The sequence below is a fragment of the Theropithecus gelada genome, chromosome 2 (genome assembly GCF_003255815.1).
Source record: "Theropithecus gelada isolate Dixy chromosome 2, Tgel_1.0, whole genome shotgun sequence".
NCBI lineage: Eukaryota > Metazoa > Chordata > Mammalia > Primates > Cercopithecidae > Theropithecus > Theropithecus gelada.
In genome coordinates this window covers 14,027,133-14,041,577 of record NC_037669.1, presented here as the reverse complement: position 1 = coordinate 14,041,577, position 14,445 = coordinate 14,027,133, and the positions used below count along the sequence as shown (strand labels likewise).

At 34.8% G+C, this 14,445-nt stretch overlaps 1 non-coding gene across 1 annotated transcript; it reads right to left on the bottom strand.

Annotated features, from left to right (window-relative positions):
- Window positions 1–12,580: 12,580 nt before the first annotated feature.
- Window positions 12,581–12,793, bottom strand: LOC112619999. The gene has a single exon (XR_003118461.1). It is a non-coding gene; the product is annotated as a small nucleolar RNA U3 (small nucleolar RNA).
- Between the last annotated feature and the right edge of the window lie 1,652 nt (window positions 12,794–14,445).

The following is a 14,445-nucleotide window of genomic DNA, read 5'->3' as shown; positions in this document are numbered from 1 at the left end:
GTCTCTCGTGGTCTCTCGTGGTCTGCCTTTTGCCCCTCCCCACCTGGCTCTTCCTGCCATTTTTCATAAGCTCAGTCGGCTTCAGCACATTGGCTTCCTTGATGTGTGAACATTACCAGATATGTTCCTGTTTTAAGATTTTTGCTCTATCTATTCTGAAATGTTCATCTTCCAGATATCTATTTGGCTAAACTCATCTCCCTGTTTAAATCTCACCATTTCAATGAGGCTTGCCCTCATCATAATTAATATTAAGTCCTGCCTCTCCCTTCTATCCTTCCCTGCTGCCTCCCATTCCTGACACCGGCCTTCTGATCTTCTTTACCATGCTTGATTATTTTCATTTTTTTCCCATAGAATCATTCACTTTTAATGCCTTTCCCCAACTAGAATATAAGTTTCTTGGTTATCTGTGATTCTGTTCACTAATGTATCTAGCACCTAGAATAGTGCTTGGCACTTAGTAGACATTCGAACCAATTTTCGTTAGAAAGAATAAACAAATGAACATGAGAAGACCAGAAAGTATGCATATTCTGGCCAAAATCTTACCTGCAAGCAACAAAAACCAAGTAGGCAGAGGGGGTTTGAATGGTACAGTACAGACTGAGTTTCTTAAAAGAAAGGAAAAAATGAAGAAGACAGTAGTTTGAAAGAAAAGAGGTATTTTTTTCTTTGCAAATCAAGTCATTTATTATCGCTTATACATTTAACTTTTTTTATGCAACTGTGTTTAAATTTTTCAGATTATTTATCATGGAGAACAAAATTATGTGCTTTTGTATGAAAGGGAAGAAGAAACAATAACGGGCCTAGGGAAACAATAGGACCACATAGAACTAATGCCTACATTGCTGTGATCTGAGGAGTGACCAAAACCCCAAAGCTAAGAGGACTTCAAAGATAACAACTTCAAAGCACCTGAGTTTTCAAACTGGATATAATGTCTGGGGTGATCTGGCAGATTTTGAAAGGATAACATTCTGCCTGAGTTATGATAAGACTTCATAAAGATTTATGTGTTTCTTGAAGTTTATGATTTGTATATTTCCTTCATCTTTCCTTTCACTTGTTGTTATAAATTGCAGCTGTTATTGTATGCATTTTTAAAGGAATGTGTGTTATATATTTTCCTGCTACAGGCTGTTTGGATGCCTTCAATCCATGAAATGTGTTCAGATCTTGAAAAATTAATAACAGGAAGAGATTCTTTAGAAAATAGAAAAACATTAAATTATAGCATGTGGTGTTAGTATCATTGAGCATCAGGAAATGATAGTTCAATGTTAAAAATTGCTATAAGACTGAATTTTATTCTTAGTATAATACGTTTCTCTGACTGAAGTGGACCTGGGAATTAAAAAAAAAAAATGAGGGAATTGAACAAACATCCCGAAGTAAATCTCTTAAAATCAGAGAGGGGAAAATCCCAAGCAAGTGAACATTGACAAAAATAAAATAAAATTTAAAAATTGCTAAATTTCTTTGAGAATTTGATATAACCTCTATGTCATGAGTAATGTCATCAAATGTATCTTATAGGTTAACCTAAGGCAAATTGCTTAACTAAATTTCTTTGAAGATTAAATAGTTTTGACTCATGTTAAAATATCTACTTTTGATGTAAATAAATGATTCAATTTATTCTTGTTACATATAATGAAAGCCAGTACATTTTGTTTTTGAATCAGTATAAAGCATTATGAAGCAATCTTAAGCATTTAGCACAATTGTTAGTTTTCGAAAAGTTGTACTTGGAGTGAGAACATGAATGTAGAGAGCTGGAGAAGGAACTAGAATTATGTCTGCTACTTTTCTGACCTGGATTATCTTATATCCACAGTATCACTATGGGGTAATGGGGATAGATAAAGTTGTTATAAGATTATTTCCATAAAAAAATTAGAATCCTTGAAAAAAAGCCATTCCAAAAAGTGAAATTCTTAGCATTTGTATGCAATTGTCCATTCTTACTTACAAAAAATAAATTTAATATAAAATTTTCTGTCTGAAGTATTCATTCCTTTGCAATTTTAATTATGTATCTCTTAAATCAACTATAAAACATGAATGTGCATGAAGTCCACTTTAAATTAACACTCAAAAATATCTAGCCTTTAATAAAATATCTAAATATGCAAATGCAGAAAAATATCTTTCATTGTTCTACAAACAATATGAAATTATGTATAATGTATAGCACATGTAGGGAAAAAGCTAAATTTTTATTTTATTATTGAAACTTGGTATTATTTTTTGTTTTCCTAATGCATAATAATATCACAGTTACAAAATATTTTCAGTGTGAAAGAACTAAGACCATGGTGTGCTGTCTAAAGTGATTTATGATCTTCCAATGCTTAGAGTAATGTCAAGTTTCAGTTTTGGATCCCGCTATTATAACGTGTCAAACAATTTTAAAAATACTCTAACAGTTGACTACACCTGTTTCCACTTTGCAAATCCTTTCAAGTTCATGGCACTTTGATAGAAAGGGAAATATTTAACTTGTGCTTTTCTTTTTCAATCTAAAAATTGAATTTTTTTCCTTAATGTAGTTTTCTGTATGATATATTAACATTAGTAGGAAAATAAATTGCTAAAATTAACAACGTTCTTTTATTTGATCACTTGCAAAGAGATTTTGAGAGTTCTACTTGGGTTATTTTTAAAGAAATAATTAGGCCAAAATGTGGCAAAATTCTACTAAATTATATTACGATATTCTAATAAATCAGATCTTCTAACACTTAATCAAAATACTTTGGGTATACATCTATCAATTTGATATATACTAAATATATACATATTCTCCATTTAAATATTTAGCGGTGTTAATGGTTACACCAAAAGTAAGACATACTTGTCATGTAGTTATTACTTCGCATTTTGACCAGCCTACTTATTTTTGGTATCTTTAAGCAGAATGAGTCACTCGTCATCTTGAGACTTTCATACGGCCTAATTGTCATTGGAGGTCCCGTTTCTTTGTTTAGTTACTCAAAGTGGCCTGCAATTATGGAAACAAAGCCATCTTATTATTATTTCCCCCATTCTTAGTACATGCATTTGATTAATTCTAGATTATATTCATGATGATTCAGGGAAATACATGTAAACTGTGAAAACAACCATGATAACATAAATTTTCCTAGGAAGAAACTGTGAAGCTTATTGCAGATAAAAAATGTTTCATGGGTGCTGCAGGTAAATTTGATAATCTTTACTTACAAGAATATCAGTTTAGTCTTTATCAATTTGATTTTATGGATCCTGACTCTCTCAGCTTTCAGACACACTCTGGTTTGGTGAGGCACTTTGAGAAATTATCTTTTTCAATGCATTATGGAATTTCAGTAAAGGGTTTAACAGTGTCTTCATCCAAACAACTTAATAAGATAAATTTGAAAAAAAAAATGTGTTTTGCATCCAAGAAATACCCCTTGACAGAAATGTTATCGTAAAGGCAATAATTGGATGAGAAATTTCAAAACGTATTATAAATACGCTCAAGGAAGCTTTCTAAGGGTATAATCTAGTGTGTTATTTAGGTGCCTTATTAAAGCTATAAAGTGATTTTTAAAAAGTGAATACATATTTTAGTTTCAATAACCCATTTAAAAAATGCTTCCATAGCCCATTAAAAAACATACTTGAGAATAAGAATCGTAATTCTTATTAGGAAGAACATCATCTTAAGAGAAACTTCAGTATTCCCATGATGGATCACTTAGATTCTACTCACCAAGAATGACTTCTGTCCTAGATCTTACTGAGCCGTGTTTATACTGAGAGGTTAGGCTCTCAGTGAAATCTGCAGGCTCAAGCTGCAGTTGTTTATGCTGTACAGAGTCACATAGTGAACAAAAGAGGGGGATGTAAAATTATATTTTCTTACTTATAGAAAATAAGTCAGCCTTTAAAACTCTGGAGTATTTTTGAAAGGGAGTGAAACCCTCATACTCTATAGTGGGTCTAGTGAGAAATCAATAATGGTTCCCAGGAAAATGTAAGATATGCAATGTTCCCAAAGATGATGGTCTTTCTTGTATCTACCAGTTAGCCCCAAAGAAAATAGTATGTATATGATGGTGCTGTTTTTGAGGGTTGAGGATCATCTTTGGGAGACATCTAAGATACTTCCAGGTATATGATAGGCTTCTGAACAATGATACCCTTAAAATGACAGACAGGCTATCTCAGGAATCCCAAGATTTTTGGTCAAATTTGTAACCATATTATTATAGCTAGATTTTTTGCAGCATCCCATTTATTCTCAGCAGCAGCATAATAATCGCTTTTTCTGTTTGAGTTCATGGCTCCATTACAATAACTTCATAAGACATGTAGATGATTGAGAATAATGTTTATTTCAAACATTCAGCACTAGTTCTTCTTTTTGTTTTTCCTCCTAATTATCTTGGATTGCAATGGCTTCTTAACTTTCCCAAATGACATATACCACAAAGCATTCCACCCTAATTAACCCTTTGGTGATATAGAAAATATCTAGATATATACTCTAATATTCTATAATATTCAGCAAGAGAATCTATTCAAGATTGAAAGTTCAAAAGGAAAAAATACTCTCAGTCCAAGTAGGCAAACTTAAGATCACCTACTAGAGGATGTAAACTGCCATGATAGAGAAACAAACTCTGGGATAAATAGATGGTGTCAATTCTTTTCTAGAGGATGTACACTGCCATGATAGAGAAATGAGCTCTGGGATAAAGAGATGATGTCAATTTTTTCTCTCCTAGGATTAGCTGACTACTTTTGTATCTTTTTTTTGCTCAGGAATACTTAGGAAAATAATTTTATAAGAAACGTTACTTTAACCATATTTTTAAAATCTTTCAATACTGTTTCTTTTAAATTAATGCAGAGCACTGTATTTAATCCCTACCTGTTTATTTTTGCCATGGCTTTCATACTGATTTTCATGTCCTATTGTCATGCTTATGGAATTATCAATTAAATCATTTAAAAATGCCATAATTTTTCAGTTCTTTTTTTTTTTTTTTTTAGTTATAAGGAACATAAATAGCACAAGTATTAGAAAAATTAAGAAAATAAAATCTGTTTTAAGAAATCATTTAGTACCATAGAATTGAGCATACAGTATGATTATGCCACAGACTATATTCACATGCATATTCAAATTAATTCTTTTCTGAACTGCACTCTTGTAAGCCACATTCGATAGTCTATATGGGATAAGTACATAATACAATTGTATGCTTTAAAAATGTGTTATAGTTCAATTTTCTCACTGATTCCAAGTGATCTTTCTGCAAAAACTTCAAATAAGTTTTTTAAGAAAACTTTCCTTATAATGACATTTCTTGAAAGTATAATTTGTCTACCTTGTCCTGCTATTCATTCTTCAAAATATGAAGACATCATATCTAATTTCATTTGATATTCTTTATGTCATTTGTAATTACAGCACAGTGTTATCAGTGTGAGTACCCACTATTTGTTTCCTCACATATTTTTTTGCTTGTCTCACTTCTTCTGATTTAAGTAATCATGTTCACAACTTTTCTGATCTCGTCTCTTGGAGTCCTTCTTCATATTTTGTCATTCCCTTCACTCCCTTCCTTTTCTTAACTTCATGTCTATGATGTCTTGTGTGTTACTTCTTTGGCTCTATTGAACCACCTGAAATTATGCTTGAAGTCATTAATTTTGTAAGATGCCGGTAGGCCTAAGAGAGTGGCTTTTCTTTGTCACTAACGTGTTAAAACAAACAAACAAAAAAGATGGTTTTAGTTCGCTAGGGCTACCGTAGCAAAGACTCTGTGGCTTAAACCACAGACATTTATTTTCTCACAGTTCCAGAGGCTGGAAGTGCAAGATCAAGTTGTCAACAGGGTTGTTTCTTCTGAAGCCTCTCTGCTTGGCTTGCAGATGGCAGTTTTCCTTCTGTGTCTTCACAGGGCTTTCCCTCTGTATATCTGTGTGCTAATCTCCTCTTTTCATAAGGATACGAGTCACATTAGATTAGGGTTCATGCATATGGCCTCATTTTACCTTAATTACATCCTTAAAGCTCCTACTTCCAAATGAAGTCACATTCTGACGCACTGGGGTTAGGACTTCAATATAAGAATTGGAGGAGGAACACAACTCAACCCATAACAATGACATAGCAGAAAACTTCTTTTCGCAATTGTTCATTTTTTTGAATAACTTCTAATTGAAACCCAGTGTCCTCGTGAGCTTGCCCTCTGGCTGCCCAAGGGATCTTTCTACCACCTCATTTATGTATGCCATTTCAGAATATGTACTATGTTTAGAACTTTACCAAAAGTACACACATTTTCATCAAAAATTACTCAGCTTGTTATATGTTTCTCATATTCCTAATCTATGGAAAAAAGCCAAAAAAAGTCTAATCTTCCAAATGAAATTATAAAGGCTAAAATGATAAGCTGTTACACATTCTGTTTAATGTATTTCCATTTATACAAGAATCCTCTGAAAATGCAACATATTTAATAATAGAAACTAGAAAAATGGCAGATATTTCTGGTGCAGGATAAAGCTTCTGAGGACATACGTGAGATTAGATGAGTTTTGGATACCTTGAAGTTATGTCACATGTGTGTTCTCTTATTATGTATTTCTGTGTCATTGTCTCTACAGTCATTTAAGATGATCTTCATTATTTATTTAAAAAAATCTCATTTGCTTGTTGTTTCACAAGTATTTTGTAAAAAACATGAACTTTTAGTTGAAACTTCAGTGAGCCTATATTCTTGATGGATGTAGAATGACAGTGAACAGTTTCATTAAAAATATGATATTTATCATTGAGCTAAATTAAGTAAAATCACCACTGAATAAGCACCTATCATGTGCAAAACAATATGCTTGTGCCATGTGAGTCTAAATGATCATGTTAATTGGGTAAAAAGAGACTTCACGGTATGCCTCAGAGTCATGAGTTTTCTACCAAAATCCTTTGGACTGTATTTTCCAAATGAAAGAAGACATGGAATGGAAAGCACATGGCTTTCCAGGCATGACAATCAGTATGGAAGAGGCATTTTTAGCTCCAAATGTTGAAATTTTTGGAATATTTTAATGCTTGATGAGAATTACCTGAAATCTGGCACATATGGTAAGCATCATATCTACCCAAGTACTTTTCCTTTCCATCTTCGCCCTGTGTAATTTTCAAAATGTGTCGGGTTAAGGTGAGAATTACATAAGCATCTGGACCTTGCTCTCCCTATAGATGGAACAAAAGGTGTGAAATAGGGAACACTTCTGTATGCTAGTGTGTTTACAAATCACTTTGGGTTTTCCCCATGACTCACGCACAAAGTGATTGAAGGGTGATGATGTTTACAAATTAGTATTTCCTTTTCTGTGAAGCTTCAGGCTTGAGGCTTCAGTATCTTCGGCAAGAAAGTCCAACAGCTGCTGCCTTGCTGATGAGCTACAGGACTCAGAGACAGGCAGATATAAAGAGATGTAAAGACAAGGGCAGATGGCCAGAGTAGATGAATGAATGCTGACTTATCCTTCATGGTGCAATCCCCAGGCCTCGTTGGTAGCAAGTTCTTATAACACCTCTTTTGCACCAAATACATCATATCAAATTGTTTTCCATGAGAAGCATCCCTAAACAGAGTGCTCTCCCTTTAGTCAAAAGCTGATAATGTGTTTTTAAAAGTGAAATAGCCTCTGTTGGAGATTCGAATTGCTGTTTCAAAGCTGGAAAGTGCAGTATGTGTTAAAATAACTTTGTTGATTTTCTTCACAAAGAAATTAGTAAGATTCCACTTAGGCAAATTGTTCAAATCCGACAGACAAAACAGTTGTGTCACAATGAAACAGCAAAGCAACTGAAAATTGAAAAAAAAATTGGAAAAATTTCATTCCAGGTATCATGTACACTTACAAATCTATCAGCAGTTGATTTTTTGTTTTGTTTTTTTTTTTTTTTTTGAGTCAGAGTCTCACCCTGTTGCCCAGGCTAGAGTGCAGTGGGCAGTGGTGCGATCTCGGCTCACTGCAACCTCCGCCTCCTGGGTTCAAGCGATTCTCCTGCCTCAGCCTCCCAAGTAGCTGGGATTACAAGTGCCCACCACCACGCCTGGCTAATTTTTTCTATTTCTAGTAAAGACAAAGTTCTACCGTGTTAGCCAGAATGGTCTGTATCTTCCGACTTCATGATCCACCTGCCTGGGCGTCCCAAAGTTCTGGTATTTTTACATTGTGGGCACACAGAAATATCCCGTAAAACTTTGCCTACACCCATGTCTATACTATAAAAGGTACGATAATAATTGAAAGCAATAATCTAGATATTTTATCCATCGTAGTAGCATATGGATGCGACATTAATAGCTTGTACGTTACATAGCCGGATTTATATAATTCCATTTAGCCAGGAACATTGATTGTAAATTCAGTCTTTTAATTGGTCTTGGATATGAAACACTGTTATATATTATTTTTAAAACTCAAAAATAATTATGTTGTTGAGAAACATTACATTATCTATTCTTAAAGAAAGTAGACAAGAACCTGGCTATCTTAAAAAAAGTCCTACCCTTTGTCAATGTAAAACTATAACACAGTTGTCTCAGCTGCTACTTGGCGTTCAAACCAGACCCTTAAGCTGCCAGACATGTTTTTAATCCCACCCTCTCCTGTTTTTCCCAAGTAGTTTACAGTTACAGTGTGGCACCCATAAGCTGCATCTCTCAAGGGATCTCTCAAGGAAACGTCCAACTGACAGCAGCAGGAACAGTCAATCCTGCATCAGTTCAGGTCTTTCTATGAAGATTGTACTCACAAGTCGATATGCATCCAGCCATCTAACTCAGCGGAATCCTCAAAGACCAATTTATATTTCATATTTGCTCCTCCAAGGCATTCCTCCAGGGCAGAAATATTCCAAAATCAACAATCCAGAAAACTTAAAGCTTCACCAAGTTTGCAGCAATATGCATGGCAATAAATTGTGCTTTTTTCCCCCAACAGTAATGATAAAATGTTCATTTCAGTACTTTAAATGTTTTGCAAAGATTTCAAATTGTCAGTGTTAGCTACATGTGGATAGTGGCTTCCACCTATATAAATGGTGATGGCATGCTCTTTTATGTCCATTTAATCAAACTTTGTGTGTGTGTGTGTGTCTGTAGCAGTAAACACAAATGTCTGAGGCACAAAAACAATTGTAAATACCTGCTATGCTGTGTTGAATGATAAAATGACAAGCAACTTGTCTTTGAGATCTATATTAACGGACATTTTATAAGAAGGCAAAGTTAATGTGCCCCTGGAGCTACTATTTAAACGACTTTAACTTTATGGTCTTTTAATGTGGGACCCCTCAGCCTGGAAATGAGGTGGATTTTCCATCCTCTGACTCAAATCTGCTCAGCGGGGTAGCTTTCCTGCTATCCTCCCAGCAGCTGTTAGTAGCAAGAGAAACAGTGTACTGCAATAAAATTGATTGCTTCAACCTCCACTGTTCTACAGCTCTCAGACAGCTCCACTTTTGGTTGGGTCTCTTAACACCTGCTCCCCAAAGCACCAGATCTTATCTCCAATTGGTCTAAATGCAAATTCCAAAAAGAGAATGGCTGCTCAGAAAAACCAGAAGGCGGTTCTGTGAGAATTGTGAGGAATTGAGTGCCTGTTATTGCTGAGATCTTCGTGAAGATAACAGGAAAGGTCTGCCAAGGCAGGGGTTTTATTGTGATTAAGATCTTAGTTCTAAATCAAGACATGGCAACCTGTATCCCTAAATCATTCCTGTGTAGACACTGGGGATAAGGACAATGTGCATTAAGTGAATTTCCAGCAGTATTGAGCCTTACAGATTCCCCGGGTCTTCCTGGAAGACACACATGTGGATAAGTAACACCTATTTGATATTTCCTTTCGGATTCCTGAGGATCAGTTGTCAGTCCTATTGAAATGTTCATTCTCAGTATAAGACAGGAGCTGGTATTATCATGACTTGGTAACACAAGGAAACAGTTCAGCCTTAGGTGTCAAGGGTGATTCCGGTGATGGCAATATTGTTAATCTTAATTTGAAATTGCCACAGTACTTCATTTGAGCAATTTTTAAATGTCACTATGACTTTAAACTTGGGTTTCTGGTTGTATCTTATTCCAATTTAGTACTGAGATAATATTCAAATCAACTTTCAGGGAACTTTTCCTAATGACATGCTCTGAATTATTAATTCTATCATAACACATTTCATAACACATTCTATCATAACCCATTCCGTAACACATTCTATCATAACACATTCCATAACACATTCTATCATAACACATTGCTGTATGATGCTTGAAGACATGTAAGGAAGGGGATTTGCACAAACATTTTATTTTTGTGTTTGACTCACAATTTGGAGTATTACAAAATTTGGAAAACTAGGTAAATATAGTCATCATTTGTGACTATAAAAGTATTTTACCAATAACTTGGATATTTGAAACAACTTATCCCTCCCCATGCCCTTTTAGTAAAAAATAGTTTTCAGTTTTTCTTTTAAAAACCCTCCAAGTTTGAAGTTGAAACAACTTATCCTAGAAAAAATTATCATGCAATATGCAGTAGTTGACCAAGCCAAATAACATTAGTGAAATAAGTAGTGGAAGAAATATGTATCTATGTTAGAAAGAAACATGAAGTTTATTTTTTTCCTCTAAGAGTTATCCGCCCTAGCACATTACAAAACTTTTGCCACCCTGGAATAAACAAAAAATCCTATGAGGATTTAGATGGAAAAAATATAGAAAGCGGATTTAACTGGGGTTGTTAATGTTACTCTTAGGATATTCTGTTTGGGAGTTCCTTGCACAGAACAGTGGGATTTCTGAGAAGACACTTTGACCATTGACAGAATTATGTCACTCCCAAGACTCTCCACTTTAGGAAGCCATTATTTGCCTCCCAGTTTTTGCCTTAATAGTTACTCACAGGTTTGCTTGCTCCAGATAATTTGACATTAAATTTACTGAAATATTTACATTAAAAGGTCAATATGCTGATATATTCAAACATAGAATGTTAAGATACAGACCATTCTTTATGTACTTAAATATGATATCAAGACAGTTTCTGTAAAAAGACCACAGGTACAAAGAAATTCTGCGTCAAAGTCAGAACAAGAATATTCAGAAGTATGGAAATAAAAAAATACCTTATTTGTAAGTGAAAAGTTAGTTATCTGATTTCTGGAAATAGATATCCCTATTGTAGAATCTAATTGAAAAACCAAAAAATGAAATAAGAGAACTTGACTGATTTAAGTCTATCTAAGCAAAAATGAACTAGATTTATTATTCTAACCTGCCAATCTGGATGAGAAAGAAATCATAGGAGAGTGGATTGATGTAAAGATATTGGTGAGCTGAAATGGGCAGTGAGTTTGGGGGGGCGTTGGGTTTGTCAAAAGAAAGGAGTTCTGTTTCTGATAATGTTTCCAGAATTTATCACATGTCAGTTCATGTTTACTTCTGGACATCAAAGGACGTGATCGTTTGTCAAGGTCTGTAAGGGAAGGTATTCGTAATAGTTATTTATTGATGCAGAACAAATTATCCCCATACTTGGGAGTTTAAAACATCAAACATTATTCTCTCATATTTCTATGAGTAAAAAATTTGAAGGCAGCTTAGCTGGATGGTTCTGGCTGAGGGTCAAGCCATGATGTTGGCTGGAGTTACTGGCATCTTCAAAACTTCACTGGAGCTGTAGCTATAGGATCCACTTACTGGATGGTTCAATTACGTGACTCTAGCAGAAGGCATGGATTCCTTGATGATTTTTGAAAAGAAGCATCCTTTCCTGTCCACATGGACCACTACATGGAGTTGTTCAAGCAACATGAGTGTTCTGATGACATGGTATCTATTAATAGCTTTCACCATAGCAAGTGATCCCAGAGAGAGTGAAGAGACAGATGCAAGGCCCTGCATGACCTCCTATTGAAGGTTACACACCATCGCCTCTACATAGTCTATTTGATAGAAGCAAGCCACTACATCCACCCAACGTTCAAGCGGAGGGCAATGGAGCTCCATCTCTTAAAGGGAAGCATGTCAAAGAATTAGTAGATATATTTTAAAACTACCACTCTCATTTCATGTCATTTTACTGTATGAATATTTTTATATGATATTCTGTTGTATCTTGATGTATTTTTTAACATCTTCAGGCATTGTTTTTATCTTCAGGCATTGTTCCTAAAGTTCAGACAAAATGCTACCTTCAAATGACCTGAAAAAGCACATTTTTGTAATGAAAGCTATCTTATCTAGGGAAATGAAATTCCTGATTAAAATATTAAAATGTCAAAGAAAGTTAACATTTAAAAACATTTCAAGTAATGTATCTGATTACTGGATGCATACACTGTGTAAACCAAGGAATACTGATTGTGAATGCTTAGAAAAATGTCAGTCTTCTGTAAAAAACTGTGGACGATGTATCTTCTATAGAACATCTAAACAAATGTGCACATTAGTCTCTACATACTGTTGCTTGATAAACTGCATTAGATTGAATTAATTAGTTAATTTAAGTAATTACCTCTCAGACTCCATCCTCCCCTCTTATTCTTCTGAGGGAGGGAAAGAATGATCATCAATACCAAGTGTCAGTTGCAGCAACACAACACACAGAGCTGGCTTCGTGCTTAGGAGACAACGCTGCTCCCCTTTCCCATAGTTTCTGGTGTTCTACATGTTCAGAGAAACTTCTAGTAACAAAGCATAAAAGTGATCCCTGAAAGAATAGTCTTGATAAATGATATGGTTTGGTTCTGTCCCCCCTACAAATCTCATCTTGAATTGTAGTTCCCATAATTCCTACACATCGTGAGAGGGACTGGGTGGAGATAACTAAATCATGGGGCTGGTTTCCTCCATCCTGTTCTCGTGATAGTGAGTAAATTCTCACAAGGTCCGATGATTTTACAAGGAACTTCCCCCTTCGCTCAGCTCTCGTTCTTCTTCCTGCCACCATGTGAAGAAGGATGTGTTGGTTTCCCCTGCTGCCGTGACTGTAAGTTTCCTGAGGCTTGCCCAGCCATGCTGAGCTGTGAGTTAATTAAACCTCTTTCCTCTATAAATTACCCAGTCTCAGGTATGTCCTTATAGCAGCATAAGAACAGACTAATGCAATAAATTATATTTTAAAGTTGAAATTGATGTTTGAGTATAACTGCCTCAGAAAGGCGCATAACCTATTGTGCTAAGGGTGCAATCCTGCATAAAGTCACTCAGTGTACTAGTGTCCCAAAGCATTAAACTGAAGAATTTCACAAGTCTTTTCTCATTCATTTAAAGGATAGCAATTAATACTTTTCTTACATTTCTTGTTTCATTCTGATTCTTTCTTAAAGATAGTAGATTTTAACATCATTTGTTGACATTTAGCAATGAATGAAGTATGTCCTCCAGCATTTTAGGACTATTAACTGCTATTTAAATGATAATGCATTTAGAGGCATAATTAGTAAGCATTTTTTTGCAATATTTTAATTTGGCATGTTAAGTTTTTTAAAATAACAAATTTCCATATGTAAATGGTTTCTATATGTAGCTGAATAATCTCAGCAATCTTACACAGGCCAGAATTTTTTTTCATTTTTTTTATAACTACGCAAGAATCAAAATTATATTTGATTAAAAAATTAACAGAAACGACTTGATTGCAACAGTTTTTAAGATCACAAAATATATTTGTTGATTCAGTTTTTTGAAATGGGGAGAAAATTAGAAAAGGAGAACAAAGAGAATGGTGGTAAAAATATGGAATTTTTAAATTTTTTTATTTTTAGAGATAAGATATTACTCAGGGCTGGGCGCAGTGACTCACGCCTGTAATCTTAGCACTCTGGGAGGCCGAGGCAGGCAGATCACCTGAGGTTGGGAGTTCGAGACCAGTCTGACCGACATGGAGAAACCCTGTCTCTACTAAAAATACAAAATTAGCCGGGCGTGGTGGCGCATACCTGTAATCCCAGCTACTCGGGAGGCTGAGGTAGGAGAATAGCTTGAACCTGGGAGGTGGAGGTTGCAGGGAGCTGTGATGGCACCATTGCACTCCAACCTGGGCAACAGGAGCGAAACTCTGTCTAAAAATTAAATTAATAAATAAAATAAAATTACTCTGTCATTATACTATAATAATAATACTAATAAAAATAAAACTTGTACAATTATAGTTTGGGACTTCAAGGTGTCCCTCTCAGCTACTGATAAAAATATTAGACAGAAAATTTAGCAAAGATAAAGCAAATCCGAACACCTTTCAGAAAATAGGATCTAATTGACATATATAAAAATGTCCACCTGAAAACTGCAGAATATATACATATTTATTTCAAGCACCCATGGGACATTTGCCAAAATAACCTGGGCCATAAAACAAACCTCAACAAATTTAAAA